Consider the following 23376-nt stretch of genomic DNA (forward strand, 5'->3'; position numbering starts at 1 on the left):
ACTACATGGATACGTGCCAGGTAGTCAGCCTGCTGATTCCATTTTGCAGCAGGGGTTTCCTTCTTAGAGTGCCCTTTGACCCACCCCACCTTGATGGGTCTCGACCGGCCTATCTCCAGCAGTCTCTGCCAATCTCCAGCTCTCCAGACCTTGGTGCTGCCAATCTCCCATTGATTTGCCTCCCATTGGCAAATCCACTCCGTAGCTCCCTTAAAGGTGGCATAGGAGTCTGTGTAGATGGCTTTGGCACCATTTTCTACAGCTAACATGAGGGCCCGCAGTTCACCCACTTGAGCACTGCCTTCACCCTCCTCAGTAACAGTCCTGCCTGTACTGATTTCTAAAGCTGCTGCTTTGTAGTGCCACTGTGAGCCCACTCTCTGGGAAGAGGCATCGGTGAACCACACTCCCTCAGTGTCAGAGTCTGTGGTTATCTCTGGAGCTACATCTATTGGAGATGGCTTATAGGGCTGTCCCAGTAAAGTTGTATCTGGATTTACTGGTTGCTGGAGTTTGGACACCTTGGCCGGGCCCTCTCTTAGAGGCATGAGCTGGGCAATTCCCTCTAAGTAGGCATACCACTTCCTTACAGTGGATTTTTGGGCTATCCCCTCTGGTGGAGGGGATCCCTTGAGAATTGGTTTAAGCAGGAGGAAAGGTCCTTGCACCACAATATCCTGTGTGGTGCGAAGCTTCTCTGCCTCCTTAACAGCCCTTGTAAGGGAAAGGAGCCCCTTTTCCCATTCAGAATACCTCCTCTCAGTGTCCTTGAACGCTGTAGAGGAAAACAACAGGGCTCTAGTGGGGCCTTTAGGTCCCTTCTGATAGATTCCACAATAGGAAGCGTGTTTAGAGAAGCCCCATTCTGCCCTTAAGGGATCCTGTGGGTGTAGTGGGCCCAGTTTCTGGTAGGCCTTTAACTCGTCCTTAAGGGTTTTAAGGCTCTCACCGTGTTTTGCTGTCCAATCCCAGGCCTTGTGCTTTTTCAGCAGATCATACAGTGGCCTGGCAATCACCGAGAAGCCGGGAATATGCTTCCTCCAATATCCAAGGGTTCCCAATAACTTCTGCAGTTCCTTTTTGTTCCCGGGGATTTGGCCCTTTTCAATTTCCTCCAGGGTGTCAGCAGGCACTGCCACTGCTCCTGCTATCCACCAGGCCCCAAGGAATTTGATTTCCTGTCCTGGGCCTTGGCACTTGGCAGAGGGGATGTCTAACCCATTCTGGGTCAGCAGTTCCCAGATGGCTTTTGCTACGGAGCCCACCTGGTCTTTGTTGTCCCCACCCACTAATATGTCATCTATATATTGATAAATGACAATGCCTTCTGGGACCTTGATAGTGTCCAGAAGCACTGCCAGTGCATTGTGGGCAATGGTAGGAGAGTGCTTGTACCCCTGGGGTAAACGGTTAAAGGTGTACTGAATCCCCTGCCAGGTAAAAGCAAACTGAGGCTTATCCTCCTCTCTCAGGGGAATCATGAAAAACATATCCCGGATGTCCAGGGCAGCCATCCACGAGTGGGATGCAGCCTGAATGGCTGTGACCACTGAGGTTAGGCTAGGCACTGCTGCTGCGAGGGGAGGAGTATTAGCATTCAGCTTCCTATAATCTATTGTTAGTCTCCAGCGCCCATCCGGTTTTTTAACGGGCCAGACCGGGGAATTATATGGAGAGTGAGTCCTACAGATTATCTGTCTCCTCTCCAAGTCGGCAATCACCTCAGAGATGCCTTGCCTGGCTGTTGCAGGTAAGGGATATTGAGATGCATAGGTGATGCCAGCTTGAGGTAACGCTGGAGCCAACTGCAAGGTGTTTACATGGGCTGTTCTCACCTTCCTTGACTCCACCCCGTAGGCACCGAAGCTCCAAAGAGAGCCGTTTGGAAGATGCCACCTCTTGCCAGCCAGCACATCAAAACCCAATATATTCCCCGGGTAGGGGCTTAAGGCAACTTCCACCAAGGTGCTGCGTTTGTCCCCTGGGAGCCACACCCTTGTTTTAGCTAGGTAGCAGCTATCAGGTGCCCCTGTAACACCTTGTATTCTTATCCTTTTACGGGATGGATATATCCCCAGGCTCTTTGCCAATTCTAAGTTTAAAACACTAATTTGAGCACCTGTGTCAATTAGGAATTTTACGGCCGTTCTACCGGGTCCAGTGGGGATTAGGATAAAGGGCTCATCGTTGTCAGACCATTGACAGATGTTTACAAAGCGGTGACAGAGGCCTGACGCAGTCACCGCCTCATTTAGTTTTTTGACTCCTGCCGGGAAGGCAAGGAAGAGTTAACCTTCCTACCCGGAGAAGCAGCTGAAACAGTCGCGGGGGGGCTGCCGCGTCTGGGCGTGCCGCTCCCGGAGCCACCGCTGGGCGAGCCGCTGTCGCTGGCCCTGGGTTTCTCACGGCTGCCTCTGGATTTTGCAGCCGATTTCTGAAGGCACCGCACTAGATCCTTCAGCTGCCAGTCTGCCAGCTGCCTTAAAACAGTCTTTGGTACCCCTAAAGTCAGGGCTTGTCTATACCAGCTGTTCTTTTCTCTGGGTCTCCAGTCACTCTGTTGGTCTCTGCCCCTTTCCCTCGGGGAGAAGCCTGAAGGACCGGTCCCCCTGGGGGGGCAGTCCTGCACTGGCCGGACCTGCCTGCGCAGAGTCCTGGGATTTTCTGGGGGAGAAGCACGAGACTGTCTCTCCCCAGCCCCTTTTCCTTCAGGAGACCCAAACCCAAACTGCAGCCCGTGGGCATTCAAGTCAGTTAACAGTTCAGCCCAAGTCATTACGTGCTCTTTAGCACCATCGTTCTCTGCATTTTCTCCAAGCACACGTTCAATTTTCTCAACGTTCTTCATTACTTGGATTTGCAGAGTTGCTGGCAAACCCTTCATAATAGGGTGCAGTCTCTCCGGGTCCACAGGGGCATAAAATGGGCAATCATAATGTCCCTTATCATAGATAGCCTGGACACAGGCAAGTCTGCGGAGAGCAGTGATGAGCTCAGAGGAGCTGGTGACCTTTAGTTCCGTCGGCTCCCCCCGGTAGGCTGGGCGGACACTGCTTGCCCAGTATGCTATCCGGGCGGTGAGGCTGTGTGTCCCCTCGGGTTCACGTGTCAGGAACACATCGTCCCCCCAGTCTCCAGCAGCTTCCTGCGAGTCTAGAAGGACCCGGTCCCCACCGGCTCGGGACACTCTATACACATAGTCAGCGACTGAGTCCCCAGGATCTCTCGCATATTTGACTTGTAAGTCACTGAGCTGTGCGTCTGTGAACTGTTTTTTGATCACGGAGGTCCCTGCAGCGCCTTTCCTGCCCTTCACGGACTCAGTCCTGATCACAGGCAACACGTGCTTGTGCACCGCGGCGCCCTCCTCACCGGAGCTCTCTTCACCGCTGTCTACGGGGGAGTCCGGTCGGGACCTGCGCTTTCTGCGTGGCTTTGAGGCTTTCTGCCGCGCAGAGGCATGTGCAGAGGAATTCTCTGAGTCTCTGGCAGAGTCTTTTGTGCCTGGTTTCGGGGAACTCCTCTCCCCCAAAGAGCCCCTCGGGGCATTCTCTGCCTTTCTCCCTGATTCCCGCGAATCACTCCATTCAAATTCAGACACGGAGACCGAAGAGGTGGTGTCTGCAGGCGTTACAAGCCTTTCTTTCATCTGGGCAGTCAGTGCCGCGGTCAGGCTCTTTGTCTGCGCCAGCATGCTTTCCCAGATACTTTGGCATTTAGCTTTTTCGGCTAATAAATCCTTTTCCAAGGCCTGAATTCTTTTTTCATAATTTTCAAATTCGGCCAGAGTCTGGGTCACGACTGACCCCAGAACAACAGAGAAATGCTCCGTTGGAGACTCAGAAATCACAGGGTCTGAGCGCTCAGCTAATTTCTCCAGGATTTTCTCCGGATTTTTACAATTTTTCTGAGCCCAAATTAAATCAAGCCCTGTGATTAGGCATCCCTTTTCTTGTAGAAATTCTATGATTGAACTATCCTGCCGACTACGCCATAATGTTGCGGAGGGCAGAAATACGTGGCCGAGTCGAAAATTTATCAAAAATAGATATTTTTTATTTTTACAAAACCCGCCCCCACAACTATATATATAAAGATTAATTTCGTTTGATAAACAGGTTAAGTTGCATGAGAATTCTACGAGGATACCATTAATAATCTGACTATATATATTTGGAAGTCAGTTTTTGGAAAAGGCTTTAGCTATTAATTAATAGCGGTTTCTTACTAAATTAAGCTAAGCCAAATAACTCACTCAGGCTGGCTCGTGCGGTCTGTCTTCCTCCTCCAGCGGCTACAGGAGTCGTTAAGGGTCGTTAAGGGTCGTTAGGCAGACAAAGGTGTGTGCCTAACACCAAAGCAAGTCCTTAGTCTCTCTGCCGTCCAGGCACCGGAGAGTGAGCGAACTCGTCCAGGCACACGTAAAATCCAAAGCGGGAACCCCAAAGGCGGGAAGACCCCCAATATTTATACCCTTCGCTAGACAAAGGGCAGAGTTACCACACTTTAGGCGCGAAAGCGCACGGCCAATCCCAGCCCGGCTCCAGCGCGGGAACTCACGGGGCAGTCCCCGCCCCCTTCTCGGCTGCAGGGCAGGCGAGGGGGGGGGAAACCAGGCGGCTTTTCCCCTTCCCCCCCGAAGTCCGGGCAGGAGAGGAATTTAGGGGTACAGGACTCCAGGACAATAGTCCAGCTCCCAACACAACTGGGCTGGAACCCATCTATACTCCAGCCCCTGTCACTACTGGGCTGGAACCAAACTATAGTCCAGCCTCTGACAAACTACAGTCTAGCCCCTGCCACATCTGAGGGACAGTGAACCAGCCCTCTGTTTAAAAAGTTTGAGGAACCCTGCATTAGTGTATTTCAAAGGAAAAAAAATCTTAAAAACTCAAAAACTTATTTAAGTTGCTGAAATCTACCTAAGATTGTACATAGCATAGCACAAAATGATTTCTTATAATAAAATTTTTCATCAACTGTGCTTGTTTCACAGTGCACAATAGGTATTAGAGACTGGGGAAAAGTATTGCTTCTAGTAGATAAGGACTATAATTTAAACTTCACTTAAATAAAAATGTTCTTTGAGGACTTCAGGTTATTTATTGATTTGCTCTACTAATTCAGAGGAATAATAATGAACCTTGGCATTCTGACTCTACCTCGTTCCTTTTTTAATTGTCACAATAATTTAACAAGATGGTACATTGACAGAATTTAATTAAGCCTCTCAACAATGCCTTCTGGTGGGGTTAAAATCAAATCACTTAGAACTCTTACTCCTGACAACAGCAAGGAATTCATCTCATCAACTTTTGTTTTCAAGCAAAAATCAGCACAAAGTAATAGTTTCAGTCAGCTTCACTATTCCAGTAGTATTAATTAACCAATTTAAAATTTGCCCAGATTTGGATTTCTTATATATAAACCAGAGCTGATTATATGCATAACTACTTCACAGATGACCTCTTCCTGTTACCATTACCTTGCTACGGAATGACATCAATCAATATTCTCCACTTACAGAAGAAGGCACAGTCTGGAACATAAACCCTATGAGGATAGGCTGAGGGAGCTGGGTGTTTTAGCCTGGAGAAGAGGAGGCTCAGGGGTGACCTCATTGCTGTCTACAACTACCTGAAGGGAGGCTGTAGCCAGGTGGGGTTGGTCTCTTCTGCCAGGCAAGCAGCAAGAAAACAAGGGGACACAGTCTCAAGTTGTGCTGGGGGAGGTCTAGGGTGGATGTTAGGAGGAAGTTGTTGGCAGAGAGAATGATTGGCATTGGAATGGGCTGCCCAGGGAGGTGGTGGAGTTGCCGTCCCTGGAGGTGTTCAAGCAAAGCCTGGCTGAGGCACTTAGTGCCATGGTCTGGTTCATTGTATAGGGCTGAATGCTAGGTTGGACTGAGTTTTGCAGAAAAGCAAGACTGAATGGAATCGCAGGATCATAGAATCAATCAGGGTGGAAGAGACCTCCAAGCTCATCCAGTCCAACCTAGCACCCAGCCCTAGCCAGTCAACCAGACCATGGCACTAAGTGCCTCAGACAGGCTTTGCTTGAACACCTCCAGGGATGGTGACTCCACCACCTCCCTGGGCAGCCCATTCCAATGCCAATCACTCTCTCTGACAACAACTTCCTCCTAACATCCAGCCTAGACCTACCCTGGCACAACTTGAGACTGTGATCCCCTGTTTCTGTTGCTGGTTGCCTGGCAGAAGGACCAACCCCATCTGCCCACAGCCTCCCTTCAGGTAATTTTAGGCAGCAACGAGGTCACCACTGAGCCTCCTCTTCTGCAGGCTGCACACCCCCAGCTCCCTCAGCCTCTCCTCACAGGGCTGTGCTCCAGGCCTCTCACCAGCTTGGTCACCCTTCTCTGCACATGTTCAAATATCTCAACATCTCTCTTGTATTGAGGAGCCCAGAACTGGACACAGCACTCAAGGTGTGGCCTGACCAGTGTTGAGTACAGGGGAAGAAGTCAGGGAATAGTCAAGGTGCTGAAATATATTCATCCTCCCCTCTGGTGCAAAGACACATGAAAAGTAGTTTGAGATAAAGTTTACAGGAACTGAAATCTTTTTAAAAAAGAAAATAACTTAAACTGCCATTTCTATTACCCCTGAGCATCTCTTGCATCAAATCCCTGCGAGTGACCTTGGTTCATTCAATCAGCTGAAGAGCACTGAGCGAGAGAGTAAGCAATAACTCTGGAGTGCATACAGAAGCCAACACTTCACTGCCTCCTTGTAATGGTGTTAGAAATGTGATGAGAAAAATAAACAGTTAAATTTTGCATTCTATGAATCAATGCCATGTGACTGCTGACACTGTTCCAGTAGTGGTACAGTATTCTGCAATACCACTGTTTGACAACCCCTTCTCTATATTTGTGACAGAACAAAACATTGTAGTGTTAGAATTGACTTTCTGCAACCCTTTGGAAGGAGAAAACAGGGTATTAACAAAGCCTGCATGAGCCAAACATGAAATGTGTGACAGGCTACAAACCCAAGAACCGTGTACTGAGAATGCAGATCAGGCATCCATGAGAAAAACAATCTGAAAGTTGTCTGACATGGTCTAAAACTCCTGCAGTGCACTGTTAGATCACAGAAATGAAAGTGCTGAAAAGTGATGCCGGGCATTGAAAATTATTATTTTCAAAATATTGAGTCAATGCTAAAACTTACAGATAAAAAGTTACTGATACCACATGAGAATGGCTGAATCCCCTCAGGGAAGGTCTTCTGAAATGTAGACAGGTGACAGAAACTGAGAAAAAGAGATTAAAGTTTTCACTGAACAGAGCTTTAAAAGGAGATAATAAGCAGCTGCAGTGATGCTGAGCAGCTTGCCTTCACAAAAGAGGAACTTTTTGCTGACATCACTTGAGGGTGTCATGGACTGAGTTTAATCTGCTGGTGATATTCAGTACCATGCTGACATCATGCCAGATTAAAAATGAAAGTGCTGGTTGCAGCAAACTGTCACTGGGCTTGAAGTTTGGATTGCAATATGAGAGGCTTCCTGTTCTGATTGCTGTTTCCTGTTTCCAGTTTTGGGATATTAGTCCTTTCTGCTGGTCTGACTGTGGGTCACAGGGTGAGAGATGGTGCTAGCTTCTGCTGCTGCTTCTGCTTTTTGCTATACTTTGCTGCAAATAGGCTAAGGTAATTGTGAACCTTACCATAGAACCATAGAATCAAGCAGGTTGGAAGAGACCTCCAAGATCATCCAGTCCAACCTAGCACCCAGCCCTATCCAGTCAACCAGACCATGGCACTAAGTGCCTCAGCCAGGCTTTGCTTCAACACCTCCTGTCTTAACAAAACTGATATTCTGGATTAATCAACAAAGTGATTTTTTTAAGTTGTCAAAATACCTTAAGTAAACTTGAGTTTGGAACTGTCTGAAGGCTGATTATAAAAAGGAATGTGGAATAACTAGTTTCAATTCAAAGTTAATATGTAGTAAGCAATTTAATCTTGATGGATTACAGTTGTACAAAAAAAAAAAAAACCCAAAGATTATTTAAATTTTCTTCTTCTCCGTTAAACATATTGTTTTAATTAGTAAAAGCGAAGTTCATACTTTAAAAAGAGCACTAAAAGTTTCCTATCGTTTTCAACTGTCCATTAATATTTGAGTCTAGACATGCTGCCAGGAGAGGGCGACATTGAACTATAAATCTGCAGCTCTGTTTTAATTCTGTCACTTTCAATTCACTCTTCATGTGAATGGATGTACTTTATTTTGCACAGGAAAGATTACAAAACTTCCCATTTTGACAAACAGTTCAGAGGAGACAAAGGCACTCTATGGTGTTCAAATATACTGTATGTAAGTGGTCAAAATCAATAGAGAATGAAAAATATTTCTACTGAATTCCCACTGTTCCAACACTGAAAACAAACATTTGTAAATGAGTCATAATATGGATGTCTGTTATCAACATAAATGTGTATTAAAGAAGAGAACATATAATTAACAGAGTTTAAAGAGTTGTTAAAGTTCTTCCTAGGTTTTTTGTTGCTTTGTCCTTTCCTTTCCTTTCCTTTCCTTTCCTTTCCTTTCCTTTCCTTTCCTTTCCTTTCCTTTCCTTTCCTTTCCTTTCCTTTCCTTTCCTTTCCTTTCCTTTCCTTTCCTTTCCTTTCCTTTCCTTTCCTTTCCTTTCCTTTCCTTTCCTTTCCTTTCCTTTCCTTTCCTTTCCTTTCCTTTCCTTTCCTTTCCTTTCCTTTCCTTTCCTTTCCTTTCCTTTCCTTTCCTTTCCTTTCCTTTCCTTTCCTTTCCTTTCCTTTCCTTTCCTTTCCTTTCCTTTCCTTTCCTTTCCTTTCCTTTCCTTTCCTTTCCTTTCCTTTCCTTTCCTTTCCTTTCCTTTCCTTTCCTTTCCTTTCCTTTCCTTTCCTTTCCTTTCCTTTCCTTTCCTTTTCCCTCTCCTCTCCCCTCCTTTTTCCTCTCCTCTCCTCTCCTCTCCTCTCCTCTCCTCTCCTCTCCTCTCCTCTCCTCTCCTCTCCTCTCCTCTCCTCTCCTCTCCTCTCCTCTCCTCTCCTCTCCTCTCCTCTCCTCTCCTCTCCTCTCCTCTCCTCTCCTCTCCTCTCCTCTCCTCTCCTCTCCTCTCCTCTCCTCTCCTCTCCTCTCCTCTCCTTACCTTTCCTTTTTCCTTTCCTTTCCCCTCCTCTCTACTCCCCTCCCCTTCCCATTTCATTTCTTTTCATCTCTTTTCCTGCTGGATCATTTTCCTGCTGTAAATTCTTATTTAGTTCCAAAGGAATTTCAGGCCATGAGAGACAAATGATGATATTTGCTAAGGCGATGTGCAAAATATGATATCAAATTAATTGCCACAACTTTCCTTCATATAACTTTGAAAACAAGGAAGCAGTATTACTACTGTAGTTCTTAGTAACCCAACGTTTGTTGCTGAAGCAGTAATTTGAAATATGAAATCATCATCACAGTCACAAGATATTTTCACTCTGGGCTACTACCTGTGTTTCAAGTCAACCATACACTGAATTTTAGATCCAAAAACTTGTACAAAATGGTCAATGCTCTCTTTGTTAATGAACAAAGACATGTTTGCATGATTGATATTAAAAACTCACTGATCTACACCTAAAAGGTGCTCCTCCATGTGTTATCTGTATGACACAGGGTAATGAGTAGAACTGCATTACACTGAATGATGTAAGCAAGATTTACATGCCCTGAGTATCTGTTAATGAAATGTAGAACGTTGGATATCAATGTTTGATGAGGTGCTTAAGGCCAGGCTGGATGGGGCTGTGGCCAGCTTGATCTAGGGTAGGGTGTCCCTGCCCATGGCAGGATGGTTGGAACTAGATGATCCTTGTGGACCCATCCAACCCTGACTGATTCTATGGTTATTTCTTCTTCCTTGGTAGGTGAAGGTCAAGATTTAGAGATGACAAGTACTAGGAAAGATGTGGAAATGTTTAATGGTAGCATATTAGCTAACAGTAATTTTTCAGTTACTTGTCTATATAATACCAGCTATTAAAGAATAATTATAGATGGATTTATTTCCAATCACTTTGTAGGATCAGCAAAGCTTTGTGAGAAATTAATGGGTATTTTGCCTCTTTACTTCAGTGCCAGTCTATTAAGCGTTCAGTGGCTGAAACTTAATCATTACCACTTGCAAAAAAGTGGCACAGAAATAGACAGCAAGACAACACATACGAAATGCACTCATTTTTACAATCATATGGACTTTCATATGCATACAATCTTTATGTAGATAACATTTTTCCTTACTCTTATGGGGCCTATGAAAACATTACACCTTCAAATGAACGTTTAGTTATCAACTCTGGCGTTAAATAAAATTCCTAATGTAATGAATTTGTATCATACAGTCATAGAATCTTAGAATCAGCCAGGCTGAAAAAGACCTCCAAGATCATCCAGTCCAGTCTAGCACCCAGTCCTGTCCAATCTACTAGACCATGGCACTAAGTGTCTCATCTAGGCTTTTCTTGAACACCTCCAGAGATGGTGACTCCACCACTTCCCTGGGCAGCCCATTCCAATGCCAATCACTCTCTCTGTCAAGAACTCCCCCCTAACATGATATCATTGCTGTCTGAAGGGAAGCTCTAGCCAGGTGGGGGTTGGCCTCTTCTGCCAGGTGGGGGTTGGTCTCTTCTCCCAGGCAACCAGCAACAGAACAAGGGAACACAGTCTCAAGTTGTGGCAGGGGAGGTATAGGCTGGATGTTAGGAGGAAGTTGTTGGCAGAGAGAGTGATTGCAAATGTCAAATGCTCATAAAAGACTATGCAAAGGCAGAGGGTAGGGCAATGGATTTTTGGAAGCAGAAATAATGTATATGTTCATGTCTATTGTATCTGCCCTCTGAGGAAAGGTAAGGATGTGAATCAATTTGACCATAGAGTGAGGTGGACTCTTCTAACAAAGTCATTACTTTACCCTATTCTCATATTTTTCAATAGCAGAAAGAAAAGAAACTTCATTCTTTCTGACCTACTTCCTGCCTTCTTCTTTGTGGGAAATATTCCCACTCCTGTCCTTCTTCCTCACCCCTGAGGACACTAAATTGAATTTTTCTTTCTTCATTCTAAAGAGGATTTTCTTACCTTTAACAGAGGAAAAATACTTGATTTAGTTGTGCTAATGTTCTTCTTAGTTCATGTGAGAAACTCAAATTCACAAGACCTGAACCACAAGGCACATTGCATGATATAATACAGTCTGCTATATATGAATATAAAGTCTTAATCTCACCTCAAGAGTTAATTACAATACATTTTCTATGCACCAACTGACTACATAAAACAAGAGCAGGAGCCCATGTCTACCTGAACAAAAAAATAATTATACTAAAGAAAATCATACAATCATAGAATCAAGCAGGTTGGAAGAGACCTTCAAGATCATCCAGGCCAACCTAGCACCCAGCCCTGTCCAATCAAAAAGGTTGGAAGAGACCTCCAAGATCATCCAGTCCAACCTAGCACCCAGCCCTGTCCAATCAACTAGACCATGGCACTAAGTGCCTCAGCCAGGCTTTTCTTGAATACCTCCAGGGATGGCAACTCCACCACCTCCCTGAGCAGCCCATTCCAATGCCAATCACTCTCTCTGCCAACAACTTCCTCCTAACATCCAGCCTAGACCTCCCCTGGCACAGCTTGAGACTGTGTCCCTTTGTTCTGTTGCTGCTTGCCTGGCAGAAGAGACCAAAATTATATAACCTTGCTCCTATTTTGATAACAAAGCACAACTTAGCCAAATGAGTCTTACGTTGCAGCAAAAGCTGTGCCATCAAAAGTACAAACCAAACCACTAACATAATGTTCAGAAAAGAACTTCCCCATACACCTTTTAATGTTTTCCAACACCTTTTGTACACCTGAGGCACACATTCTTTAGCAGATGTTGGATATTTGTTCTGCAAATTTTGGCTTAGATACAGCCATGCACTTTATTTAACAGAAATCCCCTGGAAACTCTTCAAGTTATGTTTTAAATTGATTTCCATTTGTATTTTTTTTTCAATTGTATACTTTTTACTCTATCCATTTCTACTCTCTTCTACTTAATGTGTATATTTGTCTAGTGACTAACATGAGCCTCACATTTGCTTTCTAAAAATAAATGGTGGTTTGGGCCAAAAATGCAATCATTGGCAGATGTGAGGTTGTATGCTCTGCCCACTTTGACAGAAAGGCTGAAGAGAGTTCTGATTCTGTTGGGTGTAATTTCTTTAATGAGATCTATTTCTCCCATGATAATAGTGGGAACAGAAACAAGGAGTATGACTGAGTGGCAGACTGCAAAATTGAGAAACCTTACTCAAGGATACAGCTGTTCATAAGACCATCTGAGGATTTAAGTGCAGGGATTAACTGAATAATCCTGCCCTGATTGATACATTATTTTACTTTTTAATGCATTTTTAACCAAAGAAAAAGCATGCCAGGGTAGGGTTGTTTAGCCTGAAGAAGGGTAGGCTCAGGAGTGACCTCATTGCTGCCTACAACTACCTGAAGGGAGGCTGTAGCCAGGTGGGGGTTGGTCTCTTCTGCCAGGCAAGCAGCAACAGAACAAGGGGACACAGTCTCAAGTTGTTCCAGGGCAGGTCTAGGCTGGATGTTAGGAGGAAGTTGTTGGCAGAGAGAGTGATTGGCATTGGAATGGGCTGCCCAGGGAGGTGGTGGAGTCACCATCCCTGGAGGTGTTCAAATGAAGCCTGGATGAAGCACTTAGTGCCATGGTGTACTTGACTGGACTGGGCTCGGTGCTAGGTTGGACTGGATGATCTTGGAGGTCTCTTCCAACCTGGTTGATTCTATGATTCTATGATTAGAGATCACAGAATGTCAGGGGCTGGAAGGGACCCTGAAAGATCATCTAGAATGCACTTCAGGAGTTTGAATATCTCCAGAGAGGGAGACTCCAGAACTCCCCTGGACAGCCTCTTTCAGTATTCTGCCATCCTCACATTGAAAAAACTCTTCCTCATGTTTACATGGAACTTCCTATGCCTCAACTTCCACCTATTGCCCCTTGTCCTGGCACTGAGCATCATCAATAAGAGCCTGGCTCCATCCTCCTGCCACTCACCCTTTACATATTTATAAACATTAATGAAGTCAGCTCTCATCTTCTCCAAGCTAAAGAGCTCCAGCTCCCTTGGTCTCTCCTCATAACCGAGATGGTCCATTCCATTTATCAACTTTGTCACTCCATGCTGTATTCTCTCAAGCAGTTCTATGTCCCTCTTTAACTGGGGGGCCCAGAAGTGGACACAGTCCTCCAGATGCAGCCTCAACAGGGCAGAGTACAGGTGCAGGAGAACCTCTTTCGACCTGCTAACCACATCCCGTCTAATACTCAATGGAGTGGGCCTCCACTGCCTCAAGTGTTAGCTTTTCCTTCAATGTATTAGAAGAAACCCTTTCTGTTTTCCTTGACATGCCTTGCAAGGTTGAGTTCCAAGGCCTTAGCCTTCCTGGTGGCCTCCCTACATCCTCTGACAACAGTCTTATATTCCTGCCAAGTGGCCAGACCCACCTTCCATCATCTGTAGACTCTCTTATTCAACCTAAGTTTGCTTAGCAGTTCCATGTGGGTCTCCTGGCTCCCTTCCTCAATTTCCTACTTTTCCTGATGTTTTTTTTTTGCTGTAGTCAGGTATACTCATTTTTTTTTAGCTTGTGTTTGCCTCCAGAACAAGAGTCTCTTGCAGTCCTTACTTTTTCATGTGGCAAATGCACCAGGGAAGGGTTATGTTAACTATTTGCCTACAGGCAAAGTAGAGAAGGAGATTTCTTTTCCAGTTCTATGACTTACTAAAAAGCTTGACTGCTCAGATATTGTGCAAAATAGAAACATGTCCCCTTTGAATTTAGACATGAAGTAATTTCACCTCTGGTTAAGCCTGTAGGCAGTTAATCACCACACAGATCATTCATCACCTCATGTGAATAGATCATTGCCCATCCTGTCTTAAGCAACAACTACTTTCACCAGGATGGCCCTGTCCTCAGTTTTTGTTGATAAGCATCACACTACATGACATGGAATATCTCTTTAGGTAAGTGTGAGTCAGCTGTCTTGATTATGTCCCTTCCCAACCACTTGCCCACCTCCAACTGTGACAGGGCAGAGCTGGAATAGGAAGCCTTTACACTGTACAAGTAGTTCATAGCAACAGTCAAAACACTGGCATGTTATCAACATTCTTTTGTGCCACAGGGCTCAATACCATGGGCGTCAGAAGAAGAGATGAGGAGAAGGCAAAAAATTCAATACATAGAACCATAGAATCAACCAGGTTGGAAGAGACCTCCAAGATCATCCAACCTAGCACCAGCCCTATCCAATCAACTAGACCATGGCACTAAGTGCCTCATCCAGGCTTTTCTTGTATACCTCCAGGGATGTCAACTCCACCACCTCCCTGGGAAGCCCATTCCAATGCCAATCACTCTCTCTGCCAAAAACTTCCTCCTAACATCCAGCCTAGACCTGCCCTGGCACAACTTGAGACTGTGTCCCCTTGTTCTGTTGCTGGTTGCCTGGCAGAAGAGACCAACCCCACCTGGCTACAGCCTTCCTTCAAGTAGTTGTAGTCATAAAATGTCTTTAAAGCAAAGCTGAAGTAGTAATCCTTTAGTGTATTGGACTTGTGTTGACTGAATTTCACTGGGTGTGTCTATAATACTCTCAAGATAGTATCATTGAATGCTATAGCTTTTGCAATTTAGTGATATTCAAAACTTGATTGACTAATGCAATTTATTCTTTATGCTTTTTTCTGAGTTGCCTAATATAATCTCCATTAGCTTGAGTTCTGTGGAACAACAGTAGCATGTAATGTACTAGTTGATCAGAGGGCTGCAGCAGCTCTCCTATGAGCACAGACTGAAAGAGTTGGGGCTGTTCAGTCTGGAGAAGAGGAGGCTCCCAGGTGACCTTCTTGTGGCCTTCCAGTATCTGAAGTGGGCTACAAAAAAGCTGGGGAGGGACTTTTTTGGCTATCAGGGAGTGAGAGGACTGGGGGGAAAGGAGCAAAGCTGGAGGTGGGTAAGTTCAGGCTGGACATGAGGAGGAAGTTGTTGATCATGAGAGTGGTGAGAGCCTGGAATGGGCTGCCCAGGGAGGTGGTTGAGGCCCCATCCCTGGAGGTGTTTAAGGCCAGGATGAACAAGAGGACACAGCCTCAGGCTGCGCCAGGGGAAATTTCGGCTCGAGGTGAGGAGAAAGTTCTTCACTGAGAGAGTCATTGGGCACTGGAATGGGCTGCCTGGGGAGGTGGTGGAGTCGTCGTCCCTGGGGCAGTTCAAGGCAAGGTTGGATGTGGCACTTGGTGCCATGGTCTAGCCTTGGGCACTGTGGTAAAGGGTTGGACTTGATGATCTGTGAGGTCTCTTCCAACCTTGGTGATACTGTGATACTGTGATACTGTGAATGAGGCTGTGTGCAGCCTGCTCTAGGGTAGGGTGTCCCTGCCCACGGCAGGAGTTTGGAACTAGATGATCCTTGTGGTCCCTTCCAACCCTGAGTGATTCTATGATTCTATGAGTTAGGCACATCATTCATTAACATAGATTTAGGCATAGCCAACATGTAGAAGCTCATTTGTGTTTAACAGGATACTAATGGTAAATTTCATTGCATTATTAATAGCCAAAGGAAAAGCAAGTAATTCCACACAGCAGTTTTCATTAGTTCACATTTTCCCCTTTGCATTTATTGAAAAAGACTTAAGAACAGTAATTTTTAAACACTGAATAAATAAATGTGAACATATATAAAATGTGTCATACCCTTTTTTTTTTTGTTCATTATTCATTACTGCATACTCAGTGATATTCTTTTCTTAGCCTCCTTTTTTTCTTTGAAGGGTTTATAACATATTAGCATATAGACAATTTTGTGTGTTAGCAGGAAACTTTTGTTTTTAACTTGTCAGATGACTTAAACTCAGCAGGTCATCTGAAATTGTGACCATTTTAGATTGTAATCTGGGATACCACACCAGCACATTGCAAACTCGTGCAACCTGTGCCTGTGTGTATTTCCTTGCTCTCCATCTTTGCAAGAAGAGACAAGCAAATGTACTTTTAAAATAATGCAGCACAGTAGAGAAAAAAAAATCATTACTTTTGAAACCTTTTGTGCTAGTTTGAAGCAGGCTAGAATGTTTTGGTGAGAAAGACTAGATCATAGGCTGTGAAATCAGAACAAGAGGGATGTCTACTTCACCTGCTGAGATGTATAAAAATATGAGTCAAAACATAGATAACACACTTGGCACCACTCTACTTGGGCTGCTGGCTGAGCTGCATCTCTCTAACCTCACCCTCCATTTTTGGGCTAGCCCACTTTGCTTCCTGACCCCCTGGCTGAACCTCCATTCTTCCTTGGGACTGGGGTAAGGTTGAGAGGGGTAGGGGGAAGGTGAATGAGAGCCCCTCTTGGGGACTCAGGTTTTTGGGAGGGCTGTTGTGTTTCTGTATTACCTTTTACCTTGTCTATCTCTGTCTATAACTGTATATACTGTAAATATCTGCTTGTATACTGTGCTAGCTGTAAATATAAGCTTCATTCAATTTCCAGAGTCGACTGAGTCTAGTCTGGGTGATTTCTAAAGTGTGGGGGGCAGGTAATACTCAAACCATAATACCTATGGTTTGTTCTGACTGTTAGCATTGAATTTTTTTCCAGGGTTTATTTCCAGATATGAAAGTCAGAAAATGTGATCAAACTTCATTTGGATTATTTGTAACTAGAGTTTGAAGCTGACTGCTTAACAATCATCATGGTTTAACCCCAGTCAGCAACAAAGCACCACACAATCGCTCACTCACACAAACACAGGCAGATGAGGGAGAGAATCAGAAGAGTAAAAGTGAGAAAACTGTTAGGTTGAGATACAAACAGTTCAATAAGTAAAGCAAAGGCCATGAATGAAAGAAAGACAACTCAAGAAATTGATTAACTACTTACCACAGGCAAGCAGGTGCTCAGTCATCGCCAGAAAAGCAGAGTTCATCATGCATAATGATTACTGAGGAAGAAAAGTATTGTAACTCCAAACCCCCCTCCTTCTTCTTCCTCTCCCAGCTTTTATTGCTGAGCATGACATCATGTGGTATGGAATATCCCTTTGTTCATTTGGAGGCAGCTGTCCCAGATGTCTCCCCTCCCAAATTCTTCTGCATCTTCAGCTTAATCACATGTGAGGGGCAGTGAGAAGCAAAGAACTTGACTCAGCATTGCTCAGTAATAACAAGAACATCCCTGTGTTATCAACACTATTTTCATCACAAATCCAAAACATAGCTTCACACTGGCTAATATGAAAAAAATTAGCTTGATTCCAGCAAAAGCAAAGGTTCATTTGGTTATCAGTTGGCTGACTGCATGTGGAAAAAAGAAGGTAACTCAAATATAACTAGCCACCTGGGCACGCTGCTGGCTCATCTTCAGCCTATTATCTACCATGGTGCTAAGATCAGTAGAATGAAATGCATTGCTTCCTCCAGCAGGAAATGTAAAGAACCATATAACATTTTTATCTTTAAAAAATGAAATATAAAGAACATATACTTTCATTCAAAATACTTCATGGAATGTGATTTTTGCATGATTGTGATGGTTTGGGTGCTACCCGCCCCCTCCCCCCCACACTTAAGAAAATCAATCAGACTAGACTCAGACAAGCTGGAAATTAAGGAATGAAGCTTTATATTTACAGCTTAGCACAATATACAAGCAGGTATTTACAATATATACAGCTAGAGACAGAAATAGACAAATTAGAAAGGTAACAGAGCAACACAACAGCCCTCTCAGAAACCTGAGTCTCTAGGAGGGGCTCCCAACCACCCTTCCACCTTCTTCTCACCCCTCTACCTTACCCCAGAGTTTGCTTTATGTTCAAAGTTAGTTTGGAGGATTGACTGGGGGGGTAGGAAGGAGATGGATTACTTACACAGACAGCAGGTTAGGGAGAGAAAGGAGGCAGCCAGAGCCAAGAGAGAGCAACTGTGTTCTCTATATTTATGTTCTTGTTTTTATCCATCTCAGCAAACCTATGAGTGCAGCAGCCATCACCACTCTTTCCTTCTCACAGCCTATAATCTAATTCCTCTCACTAAAATATCCCAGCTAGGCTCAAACCAGCACAATGATGATGATTATCAATGTGTACAATGTGTATGAACATACAGTATGTCTGCCAATGTGCATATTGAGTATGCATAATTAATTTTATCAACTGGAAGTTACACTAGGATAATAGAAAGGGTTTTCTGTAACAGAATCATAGAATCACAGAATTTCTGAGATTGGAAAACACCTTCAGGATCATAGAGTCCAATCATTCAATAGCTCCAAGTGCCAGGTGCTGCACTTTGGCCACAACAACCCCATACAGAGATATAGGCTGGGGTTGGAGTGGCTGGAGAGCAGCCAAACAGAGAGGGATCTGGGGGTGCTCATTGATACCTGCCTGAACATGAGCCAGCAGTGTGCCCAGGTGGCCAAGAGAGCCAGTGGCATCCTGGCCTGCATAAGGAATGGTGTGGTCAGCTCGAGCAGGGAGGTCATTCTGCCCCTGTACTCTGCACTGGTTAGACCACACCTTGAGTATTGTGTTCAGTTCTGAGCCCCTCAATTCAAGAGAGATGTTGAGGTGCTGGAAGGTGTCCAGAGAAGGGCGACAAAACTGGTGAGGGGTCTGGAGCACAGCCCTGTGAGGAGAGGCTGAGGGAGCTGGGGTTTTTAGCCTGGAGATGAGACTCAGGGATGACCTCATTGCTGTCTACAACTCCCTGAAGGGAGGCTGTAGCCAGGTGGGGTTGGTGTCTTCTCCCAGGCACCTAGCAACAGAACAAGGGGACAGTTTCAAGTTGTACCGGAGGAAGTCTAGGCTGGATGTTAGGAGGAAGTTATTGCCAGAGAGAGTGATTGGCATTGGAATGGGCTGCCCAGGGAGGTGGTGGAGTCACCATCCCTGGAGGTGTTAATGGAAAGCCTGGCTGAGGCACTTATTGCCATGGTCTAGTTGACTGGCTAGGACTGGGGGAGAGGTTGGCCTGGATGATCTTGGAGGTCTCTTTCAACCTGGTTGATTCTGTGATTCTGTGATTCTATGAGGGGCCTGGAACACAAACCCTATGAGAAGAAGCTGAGGGAGCTGTGGATGTTTAGCTTGGAGAAGAGGAGGCTCAGAGGTGACCTCATTGCTGTCTACAACTACCTGAAGGGAGGCTATAGCCAGGTGGGGGTTGGGCTCTTCTCCCAGACAATCAGCGACAGAACAAGGGGACACAGTCTCAAGTTGTGTCAGGGGAGGTCTAGGCTGGATGTTAGGAGGAAGTTGTTGGCAGAGAGTGTGATTAGCATTGGAATGGGCTGCCCAGGGAGGTGGTGGAGTCTCCATCCCTGGAGGTGTTCAATCAAAGACTGCATGAAAGAGTGAATGTGGCACTCAGTGCCATGGTCTAGTTGACTGGGTAGGGCTGGGTGCTAGGTTGGATTGGATGATCTTGGAGTTCTCTTCCAGCCTGGCTGATTCTATGAAACCTTCTCTGTCCTCATGTATATATTGACAAGAAAGAAAACTGACGAGCTGGGGGAGTAGTCTACACAATGTAAGTATAATTAGAGGAGTATGGTTTCATTTCTGATCTATGGAGATGCTGTGTTTCGTGAAAAGGTAAAGAGGAATGACATAAAGGCTTAAGGCCTTTTTGGAAGTAAGTCAGCCTGACAGTTTTAGATTTTATTCATACAGCTTTGTGAATTTCAAACTCGTAGAGCAATTGGTAAAAGTGAATGCTTAAAGTGCAGGACACAAACTCCATTTCAGTTCAACAGTGGCCATGCAAACTAGCTTGCAGAATTGCACTCTTTATAATAACCTGCTTAATTGTGGTAGGAAAACAAGCACTATCCATATTTCTCATGAACTTGGCAAGTATAAGATTGTGGAATGACAAATTTTATTCATAATCATTCTTGGGATTTTTAATTAGTTCTGTTTAGGAAATGTTGTCTAACTTTTAGTAGCAGATTGCTTGAAATATTTTTATTATCAGTTTTACTATTGTGCATGTTAACTGAAAAGCAAAGAATGAGGTTTTCACTTACAGGTATCTATATAGAGAGAGATTCTCCATCTCAAACAATCAAGCACAAGTGAAGTGTGAGCACCTGCAAAATGTTCAGTAAAAAATCAGAAATAATCAGGCTTACAGTTCAGAAATGCCAAATGAATAAAGAATATGATGGTCTATTTGTTTGGACACAAATAGCTGAGCATCTTTGAGCAGTGTGTTAAAATGAATGCAAATCAAATTGCTTCTTAGGAATATATTTATATCCTAGGAATATATATAGATATAAATATTGTTAGTTTGCTAGTTTACATACTTTATCTGTAGAAATTTAAGTAGCAAAGAATGAATCCTATTAATCTAAGACATTTAAACATATGCTTATATGTCTAAATATGTGTATATGTGTGCATATATATGTGTATATGTGTAGATATATACGTATGTGTCTATATGTGTGTATATATATATATACACACACATATACACACATATATATATGTATGTATGTGTATATACATACACACACATACACACACATATATATATGTATGTATGTGTGTATATATATGTATATATGTGTGTGTGTATATATGTGTGTATATATATACATACATACACACACACACATAACTATGTACACACACACATATATAGCCTTTATCAGATGGAATAGTACATCACAATACCCCTTCAAAGCACGATGAGGCCACCTGGAATCCTGTCATCAGAAAAGACATTTCCAGAATCTGATTGGTATTGAAGCTGTTGCAAACAATCTGTAAAGTAAATAAAGATAATAAGAATGATATGGAAGTGATATGCTCCAAAGGGTCAAATCTCCTTGGCAATGGGATGAGCAAGGGAGTAGCATTTGCAGCACATGAAACCATCCTATGCAGTGCAGGAGGGACAAAGAAAATCTTCCTCGCACGGAATAAACAGTTTCCTGTAGCCCTACTGTATTTGCCAGTTACTTGCTTATGAACACAAAGATAATCATACTTTAGGCATGACACATGCCTTTAAGAATAGCCCCCTACGTCCCTTCCTCCCCCCAAACAGACTTCTTTTATCAAAGCAATATTTCATGCAGATACAATACAGCCTCACATGGTTAGATACCAACACACTGTGCTAACATCTGTAAGCCAGACAATTACAGTCAACCCAATTTTGTTTTCTCCTGCAACACAAGATGGGCAGCTTAAAAAAGACCTAACTGAAATCACAGTGCAAACACAAGCACTAACAGCTCACCATTATGTTGTTTTAGACATGAAGTATGTACAGCTAGACATACTCATCCTTACTCCAGTCACACTGGGCGTGCTGGACGGAGAGCTGCGCTCTCTCATTTATATATTTGAATAACCTTGCACTTCCTTGGGATGGACATACTTTCCAGAGGACAAGGTTTCCCTTGTAGTGTGTTTTGTGGAGTGCATTTGTTCTGGAATGCCTTCCGTTTCTAAAAGCAAGCATTTGTAGATATAAACGAACTGCAAGGTCTGCCCAAGAGAACAAACTGCAGGAGTTTGCAGCGGATGTTTACTGTTTTGCAAAATCAGCCATTAACAGACTGCGAGAATCCTAAACTATATTTTAGCTGAGTTTTGCTTTCCGAGGTTCACTCAGATAAGGGGGAAAGGACGTGAGAGAAATTGCAGGAGGAGGAGCTGGTCTGTCTCAAGGTGGAGCTGTGTCTTGCATTAAACGGCATTGGCAGATTAAAGCTCTCTGGTGGGGAAGGGCTTAAAGGCTGAGTCAAAAGCCAAGAAGTCTCTTTATTTACGCCTACCTCCCAGCCCCTGGCAATCTGACTAATAACAAACTGAGCTAACAAGAAAGACTAGAAAGAGCCGAAAGAACACAGAAGCAGCTTGGATTTAAAAAATCTGACAAAACAAGTGCTCAAATGGAGCTCTGCTGATCATGTTGTTTGTTTACTGCATCCGAGTGCTTGCAAACAGTTAACTATATGCAGAAAAGTCAGCATAGCTGCGAACTATGCTGTGAATGTTAATTGAGGCAAAGGGACAACTGCTTACATGATGGTCTAATGTGCAGACTGCCTGGAAGAGTCTCTTCTTTTTTTTTCCCTTCCTCCAAATGAATGCTTTGTACTTTGTCTTCTGAGCAAGGATTTGAACTTTGCAAACCTGGCTATATTATTAGAGCTTGCGGAAAAGTGAAACTTAGAAGCGTGCATTTTTCTTCTCCCATGGAAAAATTACATTGCAATGCAACAGCTGCTCCCACTGCATGACTGAGTTTCACCGAGTGTTACTGCTGTACAGGTAAGAAAGATTCTGCTTAGCTAAACAGCTTAGCCTCTGAGAAATTAATTTCTCCATGGCTTTGTGTAATTGATATGTTAAACGTTGTAGGCTGCGTTTCCAAACGCCTGCCAGGTGCATGTATTCCAAATGCCAACTGTGTAGATTGTATTCATTCTGGAAAGGCTGATTTCAGATCCCTTGAGAGGAGAAGGGATGGGTGTTAGTGTTTATTTCCCGAAGTGTAAGAATCATCTTAAATGCATCATCTGACTGTGTTTCCCTCCAGAAGTTAATCAGCACTTACAAAAGCTTTTAGAAATGATTAGTTCTTAGCTTGAGGCTTTGAAATTCTCCAACATGATTTTTTTCAAAATAGATAAATTCAACCAACCAACCAAACAAAACCCCAAGTGAAGTGAAACAAGCTACTTTGATTTTTGAAAGGCATATAATTGCTTGCTAAGCTCTGACTGCTTCTGAAAGTATTCAGCTTTGCCCTGCAGAAGGGACTGTGACATCTATTAGTGCAAAAAGCTGTTACAGTATGCAGTTAGTAATGACTTGCATGAAAGCAGACAAAACGAACAAAGTTAGGCAGAATTTGCTGGAAAACCTAGCTGCATGAAACAAAAAGAGGTAGGCTTTGTCAAGGCTTTTTATTTCGCTGTGAATTCTTTCAGCTGAAGGTTGCTTGTCTGTTAGTTGAACATTTATTTTACAGTAGTAGCCCATTGAGACCTTTATTACCCATTTGTGAGTATTCGAACAACAACAACAAAAAAGCAGGAAAAGAAAAGAAAAGAAAAGAAAACCCAACTCTCCTATTAAATTTTGGTGTGAGTATATGTGTGTGTGAGAGTTCTGGCAGGGCTGCCCTCAAAAGTATGAGGATGATTAAAATGGGAATGTTTCCCAATTGGTTACAAATGTTACTTTCATCTCTGAGAGGAGGTCTTTTATTTTTCTAAGCTAA

The sequence above is a fragment of the Pogoniulus pusillus genome, chromosome 5 (assembly GCF_015220805.1).
Source record: "Pogoniulus pusillus isolate bPogPus1 chromosome 5, bPogPus1.pri, whole genome shotgun sequence".
NCBI lineage: Eukaryota > Metazoa > Chordata > Aves > Piciformes > Lybiidae > Pogoniulus > Pogoniulus pusillus.